The sequence below is a fragment of the Schistocerca nitens genome, chromosome 4 (assembly GCF_023898315.1).
Source record: "Schistocerca nitens isolate TAMUIC-IGC-003100 chromosome 4, iqSchNite1.1, whole genome shotgun sequence".
NCBI classification, from domain to species: Eukaryota; Metazoa; Arthropoda; class Insecta; order Orthoptera; family Acrididae; genus Schistocerca; species Schistocerca nitens.
The window spans coordinates 529788795-529806447 of NC_064617.1; positions in this window are offsets into that span (position 1 = coordinate 529788795).

Consider the following 17653-nt stretch of genomic DNA (forward strand, 5'->3'; position numbering starts at 1 on the left):
AGTCCAGCTCCCCATCATCCTTTTGCTGAGAAATTCAAAAATTAGCAAGAAAATTCTTTTTTTTCCTCTGGCTATGAAGCATGGGTGTTGGAGAGGGGTAGTTGCGATTGATGAAGCTCTACAGAGCAGCTCTAGCCAGTATTGTCTCTAACTGCTGGATGCAGAGAATATATTTTCGTTATTATTGTAGTATTAGAGAGTTGCTCCAGCCAGTCTAGACAATAGCACTATGTGGGACAGATGGATAACAATGGTAGGACAGTATTATTGAAGTGCAGGAAGTAGCCTCCTGCTGATCTACAAATGAATAGCTGTTGGGAGAGAGAGTATGATGGGTAATAATATTAGGACAGTAATCCACTGTTCCAGTGCTACAACAAATCCCTGCCTCTATGTACTTGAGACCTGTAACAACAACATTGTTGAATGAAACATGATTATGCCTATTTACAAATTTTAAGTCATATCCTAGTCAACAGAAATGGGGATTTGCGTAGTACAATATTTTTTATGAGTTTAGTGCTCATTATCTCGAGTACGACATCTCATGACGAAAAATCTGGCCAGTCACCTCCAGTCTATTACAGCACCATCTACCAAGTGTATTGGGTACCTGAAGAATCGAATGTTCAAAAACTTTCTTTCTACTTGACCGGTTGGCACAGGTTAAGCTGCAACTTCCAGTTGGTCAATGACTACTAACTAGCCTTGCTAACAGCTAGCACACTCCAAGACAAGTAGGTGCTGCTTGGCCCAGAGTTCCACCCGACAAACACTCAGCCAAGTTTAAAAAATGTGCTTTACGCAATTTGAGATGGGGATGTTGTCCATACACCTTGAATTTCTCATGCAAAATATTGAGGAAGGCAATGGCAAACCTCCTCCACTACGACCTTGCCTATTATAGCGGTGCAGGTCTTCCGCATCGTTCCCCTACTCTCCTTGGAGTATGAGACCTCATCATCTGTTCTCACCCTTTTATGCATCTTGTTTTTGAATGCAAAAGAAATCGGACCATATCCACGTTTTCACATCGCTAAAGTATCGTTCTTAGAGTGAAAATCATGTACAACAGTATGGATTAGACTACATTTCCTCTAAGTAATCTCTCATCCAGTAAAAAAGCCTGTTAATACCAACTTAAGGTATGTTACGTTCTGCATCACAGGACTACACTATAAAACTCATTTTTGCCTCATGATGGGGTGCTAAGAGCATGCTTTACCCCTGTCATAGGATGCCTCGTTACTTTCGAGCTCTCTTAAAGCAGTCAAATAGCAGCATAGACGAGCTATAAATATCATTTTATAATTTCCGTAATATACCTGAACTTATTACGATGGCCATCTCTAAATATCAGGATAATACTATGTATCACTTTATAAATTCCGTAATACAGCTGATTTTATTACGATGGTCATCTCTCTCTGTGTAGGTAGGGGATTAAAATTTCTTTAAAAGATTTCATTGCAACTAAAAAACGCTTGATTACTGCTCGAACTCGTGAATCATGTCAGTGGCACTCTAGTGTCTTGGATCTTTAGAGAAGGCTATACAGGGTGTTACAAAAAGGTACGGCCAAACTTTCAGGAAACATTCCTCACACACAAATAAAGAAAAGATGTTATGTGGACATGTGTCCGGAAACGCTTAATTTCCATGTTAGAGCTCATTTTAGTTTCGTCTGTATGTACTGTACTTCCTCGATTCACCGTCACATGTATGGGCTGACGGGAATCCGCACGCAATTGTGCAATCACGTCATCAACGTTTGGGCAGGCATTGTTGGTGATGTCTTGATTGGGCACAATGTTCTTCCACCTACGCTAAATGGAACACGTTATCATGATTTCATACGCGATACTCAACCTGTGCTGCTAGAACATGTGCCTTTACAAGTACGACACAACATGTGGTTCATGCACGATGGAGCTCCTGCACATTTCAGTCGAAGTGTTCGTACGCTTCTCAACAACGGATTGGGTGACCGATGGATTGGTAGAGGCGGACCAATTCCATGGCCTCCACGCTCTCCTGACCTCAACCCTCTTGACTTTCATTCATGGGGGCATTTGAAAGCTCTTGTCTACGCAACCCCGGTACCAAATGTAGAGACTCTTCGTGCTCGTATTGTGGACGGCTGTGATACAATACGCCATTCTCCAGGGCTGCATCAGCGCATCAGGGATTCCATGCGACGGAGGGTGGATGCATGTATCCTCGCTAACGGAGGACATTTTGAACATTTCCTGTAACAAAGTGTTTGAAGTCACGATGGTACGTTCTATTGCTGTGTGTTTCCATTCCATGATTAATGTGATTTGAAGAGAAGTAATACAATGAGCTCTAACATGGAAAGTAAGCGTTTTCGGACACATGTCCATATAACATATTTTCTTTCTTTGTGTGTGAGGAATGTTTCCTGAAAGTTTGGCCGTACCTTTTTGTAACACCCTGTATATAAAGCGGTGTTGCTCTGTAACGTAGTTGATGTCTGGGGATGTTTGGAGAGGTATATCAGTGGGTTGAACAGTTTGTTTTATACGATACTTGGATACTTGTAACCTCTGCAGAATGGAGATACACACACATGTGTAGTTCAAGGTTTGGTGTACAGGAAATTAGTTTTGCTCACTCTAAATACAAAATATAGGATACGAGGGTGATTTTTAGCTATTAAGCAACGTCCTCACAAACTACGTGAAGCTAGATCCTTTTATACTGGTGATGGCGATGAAACCATGTGTTTTCACTGTGGTAGTGGATTGAACTATTGGGATGAAACGAATAACCCATGGGTTGTACATGCTGTGTGGTTTTCCAAGTACCTGTTCGTGTTTCTTGCGAGTAGTAAGGATTTTGTGGATAATATTTGTCAGAAGAAAGATGCAAAAATTACTGCAAAAGTTGCAGTTAATATTAAAACTCCTTCAAATCTTCTGAAAGCAGCAACAGAACACAATGTTCTGGAGACATAATGCCGCCTGCATTAAATGCAGACCTGCCCTTTCCTCATGCACTGTGTTTCATAGACCTATTTTAGCTATGGTAAGAACATTTGTGATGAAGGCACTTTGTTATTTTGTGACTTATTTTTTATACTTTCTTAATACACATAGTGATGAAAGATGCATTGCCGTTAAAATGCGTTCTTTACATGGTTTTTGCTAGGTCAATACCACTTGGGCCTATTCTTGAAACAGCCGGCCGCGGTGGTCTCGCGGTTCTAGGCGCGCAGTCCGGAACCGTGCGACTGCTACGGTCGCAGGTTCGAATCCTGCCTCGGGCATGGATGTGTGTGATGTCCTTAGGTTAGTTAGGTTTAACTATTTCTAAGTTCTAGGGGACTGATGACCTAAGATGTTAAGTCCCATAGTGCTCAGAGCCATTTGAACCATATTCTTGAAACAACAGGTATGATCACACAATGGTCTTAACACTTTCTGATGTACATTGTAGAACCATGAGTTTTTGGCATCAAAGCATGCTCTTAATATGATAGCTATGATTACACAGTGATCTTAGCACTTTTTGACCTGTGTTGTAGAGTCATGAGTTTTCAGTGTCGAAGGATCGATTTGACATACAATACCATCATTCTGTCAATGTATGCAGTCTTCCATGGGGATAAAAACCATTATTTCGCCCTCCAACAGAGTACTATTGTTAAGATTTGTGCTACAGAGCTCCATATAATCCGGTATCGAATGCTTTGCAACATATACAACCCACTAAGCTAGTAGGGAATATATTCTGTATTGGAGTGTATTACAGGGTGAAAGAGAAAATCTGAGTGCTGCCTATGGCTATGCATCACATTACTTTAGTATAAAGCATCATACAGCAGATGTAATCGTAGTTGGCAGTTGAAGATGCTTGGTTTTTTTAATGTATGCACTATATGCTGGATGGAAGGATGACGTCATACAGCAGTACTTTTATAGGGGCAAGTCTATGCACTCTAAAGGCATTGTACCATATTCCATAGACAAGAGTATGGTGTACATTAGGAGATATTGGTATGGATGCTGCAGGAATATAAAAAAATCCATCTTAAGTGGAAATGGTTGATGTTGAAGTGGACCATCAGCTGTCACTATTTCAATAGCCATCTATAGAAGACTACTAGCTTATGGATTCGGATAGTCAGACTGGATATGTGCAACTGCATTAGGTTTGTGAGAAATGTTCACATCTTCCTCCGCCAAAAAAGAACCTCATTTTTAAGCTCTGATTTATAAATATGGAAAAGGACTGTTCGAGTTAGATCCTGTCTAAATGCTCGTGATACGGAAATATGTTTCAAAAATCATTATGGAATGTATATGGCGCAGAAGACTGTAGTTTTAACGGAACATTTGTTAATTGTGGAAGGTTGTGCCCTACACAGCATCACTGTATTTAAATATTCCTGACAGACGCTTACTATGTTACATACATCTGATTCCATTTCATGATTTTCATCATAAGCAGATTACATTTTGATATCAGAATGGATTCTACATACAAGTACATGACATGGAAGACTTTAGTTTTAATGGAACTTCTGTTAATGGTGTGAGGGAGTACCACACACAGAATCACTGTACTTAAATAGCACTGACTGATGTCTGAAACAATGTGACAATATTTTGCAAATAACTGTTTTTTGTATGCTTTGCCTCTAGAGTGCATAGACTTCCCCCTATTAAAGTACTGATGCATGACATCATTCTTCCATCCAGCATATAGTGCTTATATTAAAGAAAACCAAAGCACACAGGTCAGAAAGTGTTAATATCACTGTGTGATCATAGTTATCATATTAAGAGCAGGGCTAAGTGTGACTGATATAGGAAAAAACAGAAAAAGAGCGCATTTTAAAGATAATGCTTTTTCATCTGAATGTGTATTAACCGCCACAAAACAACAGAAGCTCTTATAAAATCACTGCCTTCATGAAAAATGCTCTTACTGTAGCTAAAACAGGTCTCTGAAACACCGCACATGAGGAAAGGAAATAGTGAATTTGTGAATTCTGAATTCTCACATACATCTCACGAAGTGACAGAGACTAAAACGAAGGTTTTTACTGATAGACAATCAGCAGTAGAAGTTCAGTTTTTTGTTTTCTCAGTGAATAAGAGACAACATTCTCCCGTGAGTTTTGTGTGCCTATAAATAAACGGACTCAAGAACCAGAAGGAGCAGCAGCGACTGAAAGAGAAGAAACTAACCATCTCAAACCACAAGTGATACCAACGCCGACCATTTACCATACACAGGATTACCTTGAACTCAACAAGACGCTTACCTCGCTTCTCGACGGCTGTGTGACGGTCGTCTATCAATTGGACAGAATAAAATACCGCTTCGAACCGTTTGCAGAGCAGCTGGAAGCCATGTCCTTTTTCGCCAACTACAACATCCAATTGTTTTTAGTTACCAGTCTGCAGAGAATAAGGAGCTCTAAGTTGTCATTAAATGTCTACCAGAACAGATTCCTACAACCTCATCAATGTAGAGATTCCTTCAACCTCATCAATGTCAAGATTTACGATTCTGAAGTATCTCCCCTACATGACAGTGCGTGTAGAAACCTACAGCTCAGAGAATGGCCCAGTCCAGTGCAAACTATGATAACGGTGGGAACACACAGCTGATTAATGCTACCTCCCATGAGAAGTGTGCGGTGTGGCGGCCATCATAAATCAGCGGGCTGCCAAGTACCAAAAGCAGAGAAACCTACATGGACCAATTGCAGAAAGGACCATCCCACGACCTACCAAGGGTGCGAAACATACCAATCACTTCTGAAGAAGTATAAAGTGCAGCACACCCATCAGCCACCATGACAGAAGACCATGTCACGAAAAATACCAGGCAGGACGAGCAACATGACAATGTCCAGCGACAAGCCTCAACTATGGCCGAAATGGTGCCTCTATACCTGGCTACACAAGTGACAACAACAGCCCAGTACCGAGCGAGGTGGTGCAGAGGTTAGCACTCTGGACTTGCGTTCTGGAGGGGAGGACGGTGATTCAAACCCACACCTGGCCATCCTTATTTAGGTTTTCTGTGATTTCCCTAAATCGCTTCATGCAAATGCCAGGATGGTTCCTTCGAAAGGACATGGCCGACTTCCTCTCCCTTTCTTCCTTAATTCCATGGGGCTGATGCCTCGTTGAGCAGTTAAACAGAAAGGACAGTATCAAGAAAGGCAGATGTAAAATGAACATCAACAACTGCAAAACGAGGTCAATAGAATGTAGTCGAATTAAATCAGGTGATGCTGAGGGAATTAGATTAGGAAATGAGACACTTAAAGTAATAAATGAGTTTTCCTATTTGGGAAGCAAGATAGCTGATGATGGTTGAAGTAGGGAGGATGTAAAATATAGACTGGCAATGGCAAGAAAAGCATTTCTGAAGAATAGAAATTTGTTAACAGCGAGTATAGATTTAACTGACAGGAAGTCCTTTCTGAAAGTATTTGTATGGCATGTAGCCATATATTGAAGTGAAACATGGGCGATAAACAGTTTAGACAGGAAGAGAATAGAAGCTTTTGAAATGTGATGCTACAGAAGAATACTAGGGTAGATTACATGTGAAGGTGCTGAACAGAATTGGGGAGAAGAGAAATTTGTGGTACAACCTGACCTAAAGAAGGGATCAGTTGGTAGGACACATTCTGAGACGTCAAGGGAACACCAATTGAGTACTGGAGGGAAGTGTGTGGTGTAGAAATCGCAGAGGGAGATCAAGAGATGAATACAGTAACCAGATTCAGAGGGATGTAGGTTGCAGTAGTTACCCTGAGATGAAGAGGCTTGTACAGGACAGAGTAGCATGGAGAGCTGCATAAAACCAGTCTTTGGACTGAATACCACAGCAGCAACAACAACAAACGTGTATGGTTGGCCCTGAATGTACGCAATACACACAAATAAAATGCGTCAGAAATTTCTTTGCCCCACAGCTTATATGAGCAATTGAGTGTGGTCCTATTGTCACTGGAGCAATATCTGAGGCGGTTGAGAAAGCTGCAGAAAGAATTATAGCCAGAACTACAGCTAGTAGTAGAGGCTAACAGCCAGAATCTGCCTTAGGACTCCCTTGGGGAAATGGTAGAGGTAAAAACAGATGGAACACGGTATCATTGAAGGTACCAGTGGCAGACTAGAACACGTTGTTTAAGTTTTATATGGTGCTCACTAATCTGGTGAGTTTGGAAGCAATAGAGACGTTTATGCATATTAAAGAGCATGGTCTGTTGTTGACAGCGAAAAACGGGCATCAGCATGTGGCAATGACTGAGGGAGAGTTGCAACAGTGCCTGAGAGGGATGGTTACTATATATGCCCAAGGCGGAAAGTCGATTGTGTAGAAAGGAGGTGACGGAAACAAAGTTGTACGTCCAGAAAGGGGGATTGTGTTGGGGTACTCAGTGGACAATGTTGTAATAGTGATACAAGTTGCTATGAAGAAGTAATACTCATAGGAGCAAGACTCTTGGAGTTAGGAAACTGAGGGTCGTTAGTTAATGAAACCATACGTGATATTACGAGACCAACATTTCATTTACGCGTTACAATGACATAAGTAACTCTGTTAAATGTGACACAGCCACAGTCGTATTGGCCAGACAAGCACTTGGAGATGATGCCTAAGCAAAACCTTACCTTCTTGAATGATACTTGGGAACCTAGCGTTTGTCATTCACTAAGTTGGATGATAGACACTCTGCAGGGGCAGATCACTGCGTAGCAATTAATGCCGTAGGTTGAACAGTCTCAGGTGGTAGGCGACAGGTAACTGTGGTCATGAGTGTCGCTATTCCTAGCATCATAGTGACTCTGATTTTGCACTGTTCAGTTTTTATTTATCTGAGACGGCGAGTTATTCCCAAACGTGTTCCACGGATAATCCAAGTTCTAGTGGACTGAATCCACCGAGCAAGAAACTGAGAGAGAATTTGTAAGACTGAAGCCTAATGTAGTAAGTGTATAATATCTGAAGCTGACAACTTAGTATAAAATGGAAGTGGTCCTTGTGGACAACCAGTCCCAGGTAAGACCCAAGGAGGTGGTAATATAGTGTTACTACTTAATTCTAGTAGAACTTGGAGTAACTTAGAAGAAGCTGCTGTGAAGTATTGCAGTAGCAACCGCTGGTCGGTAAGTGCAGTGTAGCGGCATGTGGGTCAGAATAACATATATCCAAAAGGATTGCAAGACAGGCTAGCCACACTTGGTAGAAAACCACACAACGCAGTGGTAACAGCCGTAGCAGACCGTGGACCCAGTGTCAGACCGGTTGTCATTCTGCCTGATGTCAGAATCTCAGGTAGCCCATGCGAGGAGCTCTGTGCCAGGATGGAAGCAGCCGCCAGTGAACTCTCGCTGGCCAGTATCGCCGAAGTGGGACGTGTCTGCCTCCCATCGCTAACGATATGATTTGTATCTGAAGTTAATAAAATATTTCTCTTGGACATCAGTGCGTCACTGGGTATGACCTGTGGATTTCCACCACCACCACCACTCACCTTATCAGCTGGAGTCTGCACTCGAAAATACCTTGAATGACTTTATACAAATCATGTGGCGTTATTTCTGGAATGTCGCTATTTTCACTATTAACTATCTCTGTTCCTGATTCATCTGTTGAACTATAAAATGCTCTTCGAAAAAAAATGAAGAATTCCTGGAATGTCAGGAGATTGTAACGAAGCACATTAAAGATTTTTTTTTTAATTTTTTTGAGTCATCGGTCTTCTTACTGCTTTAATGCGGCCAGCCACGAATTGGTCTCGTGTGCCCTCTTCGTCTCACTGTGTACAACCTACGTCCTCAGTTCTTTGCTGGATGTATTCCAGCCCCTTCCTTCTCTACAGATTTTACCCTACAGGGCTCCCTGTAGTGCCATGGAAGTTATTCCGTGATGTCTTAACAGATGTGTTACCATCTTGTCCCTTCATCTTGTCAGTATTTTTCTTATATTCCTTTCTTTGTCGAGTCTCTAGAGAACCTCTTCATTCCTTAGCTTATCAGTCCACCTAGTTTCCAACGTTTTTAGGTAACAGCACATCTCAAATGCTTCGATTCTCTTCTTTTCTGGTTTTCCCACAGTCAATGTTTCACTACCATCCACTGCTGTACTCTGAACGTACATCCTCAGAAATTTCTTCCTCAAATTAAGACCTATGTTTGATACAAGTAGCCACGGACAGCCCTTTCGCCAGCGTTACTGTGTTTCTTATGTCCTTCTTGCTCTGACAGTCGTGGGCTCTTTTGGTGTATAGGCAGTAGAATTCTTTGAGTTCATCTGCTTCGTGATCACGAATTATGGTGTTAAGTTTCTTGCTGATCTCCTTTCTGCTACTTATCATTACTTTCGCCTTTCTTCGATTTACTCTCAGTCCATATTCTATATTCATTGCACTGTTCATTCCATTCAACAGATCCTGAAATTCTTCTACACTTTCGTTGAGAATAGGAATGTCATCAGCGAATCTTATCACTGAAATTCTTTCACCTTGAATTTTAATTCCACTCTTGAACCTTATGTAAGTAGGCTGTTTAGGTTTTTATATTGGTAACGCCATGTAGCGCTCTATATGAAAATCACTGGCTGTGCTGTGTGCAGTCTGTGGCTGGGTGGCATTGTTGTAATATTCACCATTGTAGTGTTGGGCTGTTGGCTGTTAACAGCGCATAGCGTTGCGCAGATAGAGGTGAGCCGCCAGCAATGGTGGATGTGGGGAGAGAGATGGCGGAGTTTTGAAATTTGTAAGACTGGATGTCATGAACTGCTATATATATTATGACTATTAAGGTAAATACATTGTTTGTTCTCTATCAAAATCTTTCATTTTCTAACTATGCCTATCAGTAGTTAGTGCCTTCAGTAGTTTGAATCTTTTATTTAGCTGGCAGTAGTGGCGCTCGCTGTATTGCAGTAGTTCGAGTAACGAAGATTTTGGTGAGGTAAGTGATTTGTGAAAGGTATAGGTTAATGTTAGTCAGGGCCATTCTTTTGTAGAGATTTTTGAAAGTCAGACTGCGTTGCGCTAAAAAATATTGTGTGTCAGTTTAAGCACAGTCGTGTATAGTTGTTCTAAGGGGAAGTTTCAACTTTCGTTGAGAATAGGAATGTCATCAGCGAATCTTATCACTGAAATTCTTCCACCTTGAATTTTAATTCCACTCTTGAACCTTTCTTTTATTTCCGTAATTGCTTCTTCGACGTGTAGATTGAACAGTAGGGGTGAAAGACTACATCCCTGTCTTACACCCTTTTTAATCCGTGCACTTCATTCTTCGTCTACGACTCATATTGATCCCTCTTGGTTTTTGTACATATTGTACATTATCCGCCTTTCCCTGTAGCTTACCCCTATTGTTCACAGAAATTTAAAAACCTGCACGATTTTACGTTGTCGAACGCTTTTCCAGGTCGACAAATCCTATGAAGGTTTTGCTTCGACTATCAACCGAAACGTCAGAATTGCCTCCGTGGTGCCTTTCCTTTCAGGTCGTGTATCCCCAGACTCATGTAAACTAACACACCAGCGTGAATACTCGTTTTGTTGACACTTCATCCAATGATTTTAGAAATTTTGAAGGAAAGTTATCCACCCCTTCTGCCTTGTTCTATCGTAAGTCTAACAAAGTTCTTTTAAATTCTGGTTCTAACACTGGATCCTATCTCTTCTACATCGACTCCTATTGCTTCTCCTATCACGTCGTCAGACGAGTCTTCCTCTTCATAGAAGTCTCTAATGTACTCTTTACACCTATCCGTTCTCTCCTCTGCAGCCGGCCGGTGTGGCCGTGCGGTTCTAAGCGCTTCAGTTTGGAACCACGTGACCGCTACGGTCGCAGATTCGAATCCTGCCTCGGGCATGGATGTGTGTGATGTCCTTACGTTAGTTAAGTTTAAGTAGTTCTAAGTTCTAGGGGACTGATGACCTCAGAAGTTAAGTCCCATAGTGCTCAGAGCCATTTGAACCATTTTGAATCTCCTCTGCATTTAACAGTAGAGTTCCCATTGCAAATTTCATGTTTCCGCTCTTGCTGTTACATTCACCGAAGATTGTTTTGATTTTTTTGTATGGTGAGACAATGCTTCTGGCAATCATTTCTTTTTCGATTTCTTCAGAATTTCCATGCATGCATTTGGTCTTATCTTCCCCACACTTCCTATATATTTCATTCCTAAGTAACTCGTACTTCTGTATTTTAAATTTCGCTGAACATTTTTGTACTTTCTTCTCTCATCGATCAGCTGGAGTATTTTCTGTGTTACCCATGGTTTCGCTGCGGTTACCCTCTTTGTATCCCTGTTTTTTTTTCTGACTTCTCTGATTGCCCTTTTTAGAGATGTCCATTCCTCTTCAACTGAGCTGCCTAGTACCTATAGCCTCAGGGACCTTCAAGCGTATTTCCTCACTCCTTATCAACTCTGTATCCCACCTCTTTGGGTACTGAGTTTTCCTGACCAGTCTCTTAAACTTCAACCTACTCTTCATCACAACAGTCTGAGTCTATTGCTCCTGGTTACGCCTTACAGTCTAGCATGTGACTTCAGACTCTCTGTCTGACCGCGATGTAATCTAATTGAAATATTCCCTTATATTCCTGCCCTTTACAAGTACACCGGGTGATGAAAAAGTCAGTATAAATTTGAAAACTGAATAAATCGCGGATAGAGGGGTGCAAATTGACACACATGTTTGGAATGACATGGGGTTTTATTAGAACCAATTAATATAAACATTCAAAAAATTGTCGACATATGGCGCTTCATCTGATCAGAATAGCAACAATTAGCATAACAAAGTAAGACAAAGCAAAGATGATGTTCTTTACAGGAAATGCTCAATATGTCCACCATCATTCCTCAACAATAGCTGTAGTCGAGGAATAATGTTGTGAACAGCACTGTAAAGCATCTCCAGAGTTATGGTGAGGCATTGGCATCGGATGTTGTCTTTCAGCATCCGTAGAGATGTCGGTCGATCACGATACTCTTGCGACTTCAGGTACCCCAAAGCCAATAATCGCACGGACTGAGGTATGGGGACCTGTGAGGCCAAGAATGACGAAAGTGGCGGCTGAGCACACGATCATCACCAAACGACGCACGCAAGAGATCTTTCACGCATCTAGCAATATGGGGTGTTTTTTTTTTTTTTGTTCTAATAAAACCCCATGTCATTCCAAGCATACGTGTCAATTTTTACCTCTCTATCTACATTATTCCGCGGTTTATTAAGTTTTCAAATTTATACTGACTTTTTGATCACCCGGCACTTCCTCTTGTGATTCTTGAACAAGATATTTGCTCTTACTAGCTCAAATTTATTGCAGAACTCAATTAGTCTTTCTCCTCTCTCATTCTTAGTACCAGACTCATATCCTCGCGTAGCCCTTTCTTGTACTCCTTCCCCTACAACCGTGTTCTAATCCACTATGAACATTAGATTTTCATCTCTCTTTATGAACTGAATTACCTGTTCAGTATCTTAATATTCTTTCGTGTCCCTACATGTTTGGCTTGCGACGTCGGCATTTACACCCGAACTATCTTGTCGGTGTTGGTTTGCCGTCGATTGTGATGAGAACAAGCCTATCAGTGAACTGTTCACAGCAACTCACTCTCTGTCCTACCTTCCTATGCTCATCCGACCAGAAATCCCTGTTTTCTTCCTATTTTACTTAACTGAAAGCCACAATATCAAGATGGAGCATCACCATTTTCCTTTTTATGTTTTACAGCTTCCCTATCACGTTCAAACTCCTGACATTCCATGCCCCGACACGTAGAACGCTATGCTTTTGTTGGTTTTTCAGTCTTTTTCTAATGGTCGGGTCCTCCTGGGCAGTCCCCTCCCAGATATGCGAATAGGGGACGAGTCAGGAATCTTTTGCCGATGGAGAGGTCATCATGACAATTTTTCAGCTACAGGCCACATATCCTGTGGATTCACATTGTGTGGCTTTAACACAGTGATTTTCATTGCCTTCTGGATCCTCACGCCGTTGATCGTTGTTGATTCTTCCACCTTTGGGGGCAGTTTCCCACCCCAAGGGCAAGAGAGTGCCCTGAACCTCTGTCCGCTCCTCCGCCCTCTTTGACAAGACCGTTGACAGAGTGAGGGTGACTTCTTATCCCGGTTCAAATGGTTCAAATGGCTCTGAGCACTATGGGACTCAACTGCTGAGGTCATTAGTCCCCTAGAACTTAGAACTAGTTAAACCTAACTAACCTAAGGACATCACAAACATCCATGCCCTAGGCAGGATTCGAACCTGCGACCGTAGCGGTCTTGCGGTTCCAGACTGCAGCGCCTTTAACCGCACGGCCACTTAGGCCGGCTCTTATCCCGGAAATCTTCAAAACTTAAGCTGTGACGGAGTTCGAAGCTGGGATCGAGGGCACTCTTATTAGCAATCAAACACGCTACCCCTAGACTACGGGTGCAAAAGAACGAAAAGCCGCTTTTTCAGCAAAGTATTTCATTACAGTGTATATTATTTTTCTGCTATGCTAGGCGAAGCTACAGATTACAAGAAATTTAACTTCTGTTTCTTCACGAAAGCCAATCAGAAACAAATGTACACAGTTCCTGGAAACGCTACCAGCATGAGTACAGGAAGAAATACCTCGCTTGGCGCACTACGAGTAGCTAAAATAAGTGGACTACAGTAGATACAAGTAAAATTATAAAACTTTGTTTTTCGTTTCCAAGTACTAACCATGTGGCTGTTATTAATATCCAAGATACTTGGCCATATTCAGAAATACAGAAAACGGGATAGCCTCTTTGGCACTACTGTTATTACATCTTCATGTGCACTCAACTGATATCTGACTCAGCCTTCAGAATTGTCAAGACTTCCATTAATCTACATTACTGGCCATTAAAATTGCTACACCAAGAAGAAATACAGACGATAAACGGGTATTCATTGGACAAATATATTATACTAGAACTGACATGTGATTACATTTTCACACAATTTGGTGCATAAATCCTGAGAAATCAGTACCCAGAACAACCACCTCTGGCCGTAATAACGCCCTTGATACGCCTAGGCATTGAGTCAAAGAGAACTTGGATGGCCTGTACAGGTACAGCTGCCCATGCAGCTTCAATATGATACCACAGTTCATCAAGAGTACTGACTGGCGTATTGTGACGAGCCAGTTGCTCGGCCACCATTGACCAGATGTTTTCAGTTGGTGAGAGATCTGGAGAATGTGCTGGCCAGGGCAGCAGTAGAACATTTTCTGTATCCAGAAAGGCCTGTACAGGACCTTCAACATGCGGTCGTGCATTATCCTGTTGAAATGTAGGGTTTCGCACGGATCGATTAAAGGGTAGAGAGAGCCACGGGTCGTAACACATCTGGTATGTAACGTCCACTGTTCAGAGTGCCGTCAATGCGAACAAGAGGTGACCGAGACGTGTAACCAATGGCAACCCATACCATCACGCCGGGTGATACGCTAGTATGGCGATGACGAATACACGCTTCCAATGTGCGTTCACCGCGATGACGGCAAACACGGATGCGACCATCATGATGCTGTAAACAGAACCTGGATTCATCCGAAAAAATGACGTTTTGCCATTCGTGCACCCAGGTTCGTCGTTGAGTACACCATCGCAGGCGCTCCTGTCTGTGATGCAGCGTAAAGGGTAACCGCAGCCATGGTCTCCGAGCTGACAGTCCATGCTACTGCAAACATCGTCGAACTGTTCGTGCAGATGGTTGTTGTCTTGCAAACGTCCCCATCTGTTGACTCAGGGATCGAGACGTGGCTGCACGATCCGTTACAGCCATGCGAATAAGATGCCTGTCATCTCGACTGCTAGTGATACGAGGCCGTTGGGATCCAGCACGGCGTTCCGTATTACCCTCCTGAACCCACCGATTCGATATTCTGCTAACAGTCATTGGATCTCGACCAACGCGAGCATCAATGTCGCGATACGACAAACTGCAATCGCGATAGGCTACAATCCAACCTTTATCAAAGTCGGAAACATGATGGTACGCATTTCTCCTCCTTACACGAGGCATCACAACAACGTTTCACCAGGCAACGCCGGTCAACTGTTGTTTGTGTATGAGAAATCGGTTGGAAACTTTCCTCATGTCAGCACGTTGTGGGTGTCGCCAACGGCGCCAACCTTGTGTGACTGCTCTGAAAAGCTAATCATTTGCATATCACAGCATCTTCTTCCCGTCGGTTAAATTTCGCGTCTGTAGCACGTCATCTTCGTGGTGTAGCAATTTTAATGGCCAGTAGTGTAATTTATGAGTGAAAATGCCACTTTTGGTGCGATGGAGTGGAGTGGAGAATGTAGAAAGGCAGTAGTAGGATGTTGAATGATATAGTATAGATCAAGAGGTAGTTAGTGTTCAAATATACAAAGCCATATGAAACAGGTAGTTAGTGTTCAAATATACAAAGCCATATGAAACAGTTTTTGCACTTCCTCTGAATTGGAGCCCCACTAAAGACTTGTTTGTCAATTACTCAAGCGATGTTAACCAGAAAACCACACAAACAGAGCCTATAGAAAGCTCGATGTCACGGCCTGTAGCACCAAGTGTTATGTAATTAGATAATTCAATCCACAAAAATATAGATTGATTTAAAAACATTTGCCTTATTGAATCTCTCACAGCAGTCGAACTTCAGAAAAATAGTTGTAGAATAATACCTATAGCATGGAAATCTGCCCGAAACCTGGAATACCACAGCGCTACAGTGGTTTACTGAACACGTAAGAAATTAAGAAAGCAGCGATAGAATTGAAAAATAATGCACAAAACCAACAGTCGCTATAAATAATTAATTTTGAATATAGAAACGACTACATGACATTTTTTTATATTAAAAGACTGTTTTGGTAATTAACACAGCAAGACTAAACCCTGTTGATGCCACAGCAAGAATCAAATGACTTCGTTGTGCCATTTCCTTTATAAGATCTTCAGCTAAGACTAAACTCAATGAAAAATGTAAAAGCAACCAGAGTTGACGACAGTAGTGAGGAACAAATAGAATACTTTGGCTCTTGATCCCCTCAACTGTTAAAGCTAGGAAAAGACCCAGACTCCCTGAAAAGCTGTGGCCTGATATCGCTCTTATGTCACCTTTCACCAATCAAAAATTGTCCCTTATTGAACATATAAAGGAAAATAAATAAAAAACAGAACTGGGCTTGGTTGGCCTAAGCTATGCATATGATGTGGCACAGTGGAGCATATGTCGCAAAACTGTAGGACACACTTTCAGATTGCTAGCGTGTAAAAGTCACTGAATTACTGCTTCAAACAGAATATTCTGTGTTACCCAAAGCTGTGTCCTGGGACTTCTCCTATTCAACCTGTATACCCAAGAATAGCCCTCACCAAATTATACGTTCCACTTCCTGTATACCGACCACTTGGCCATCACAGCTCAAGGAAAGTGTTTTGAAGAGGTAGAACAAAATCTGGGACGTGAACTATGTATATGTCAGTATTCTACCAGGAAAAGTCCCAAATAACAAACTTCTCAAGGACACAAGACACCGTATCCCGTCTTAGCTCGAAACAAAGAAATCAAAAGCTGAATGTAACCTGCAGTTCCATCATCCTGGAACGCACAGGTAAATCGACATACCTGGGTGTCGTTGTGGACGGATCATTGACGTACAAACGTCACTGTTAGAAGACCTGTGATAAAGAAATAACTTACTAAAAATGTTGCCGAAAAGCAAATGGGGAGCTGGACCAAAGATGCTGAGAACCACAGCCCAGGTACCGCGCTTCCCCACTGCAGAAAATGCTTGCGCCATGTGGTCCAGATTTGTACATGCAAAAAAGTCAGCGTGAGCTTAAATGAAACATGCTGACTAATAACTAATTGCACGAAACTGATGCCGCTTGTTAAACCATAAAGAGCGGCTGGTCTTGCAGATTTCAGCTCCTGAAGAGCCGGTCACGAAGACACTGGGAAGCGTAAGCATACCTTAGATGAATGACATACCATATTTGGAGCTCCCTGTGGACCTGGAATACCTAAGTCTTGTAAGAGTTTCATAAAAAGAGAATTCACCGAGCCTCCAAACGACTTCCCGCAGCCACAAGAGATAGCCAAGTCGAGGACCTAGAGGGCAGATTTGGAGGACCCTTAGAAGCATCAGAAGGGTCATAGCACCACTGAAGGCAAACCCGGTCCAGTGGGGTTTTATTGATGAACATAAAGGCAGATGTTTATGAATCCCGTGGTCTAGCCAGTCCGGCTTTCGCCGCCGTGCAGTGCGGACGTGTTGTTGTTTCCACCAGCGGAGAGCGCGCGCTCGCTGTTGTTTACATTTCCGCGGCCGTCACTTACATGTCGCTTACGTGCATTAGAACCATGGCCAACCGTTTTAGAAAATCAACATTACGATTCACCTTCTGCAACGACTACGCACGACCAAGGGCCTTGGAAGTGGAACGCTTCCTACGCGACGTTGCTAAGATCCCAGCTTCCGACATCTTGGGCATCCATTTGTCCATATTAAGCAGGCCGGCCGAAGTGGCCGTGCGGTTAAAGGCGCTGCAGTCTGGAACCGCAAGACCGCTACGGTCGCAGGTTCGAATCCTGCCTCGGGCATGGA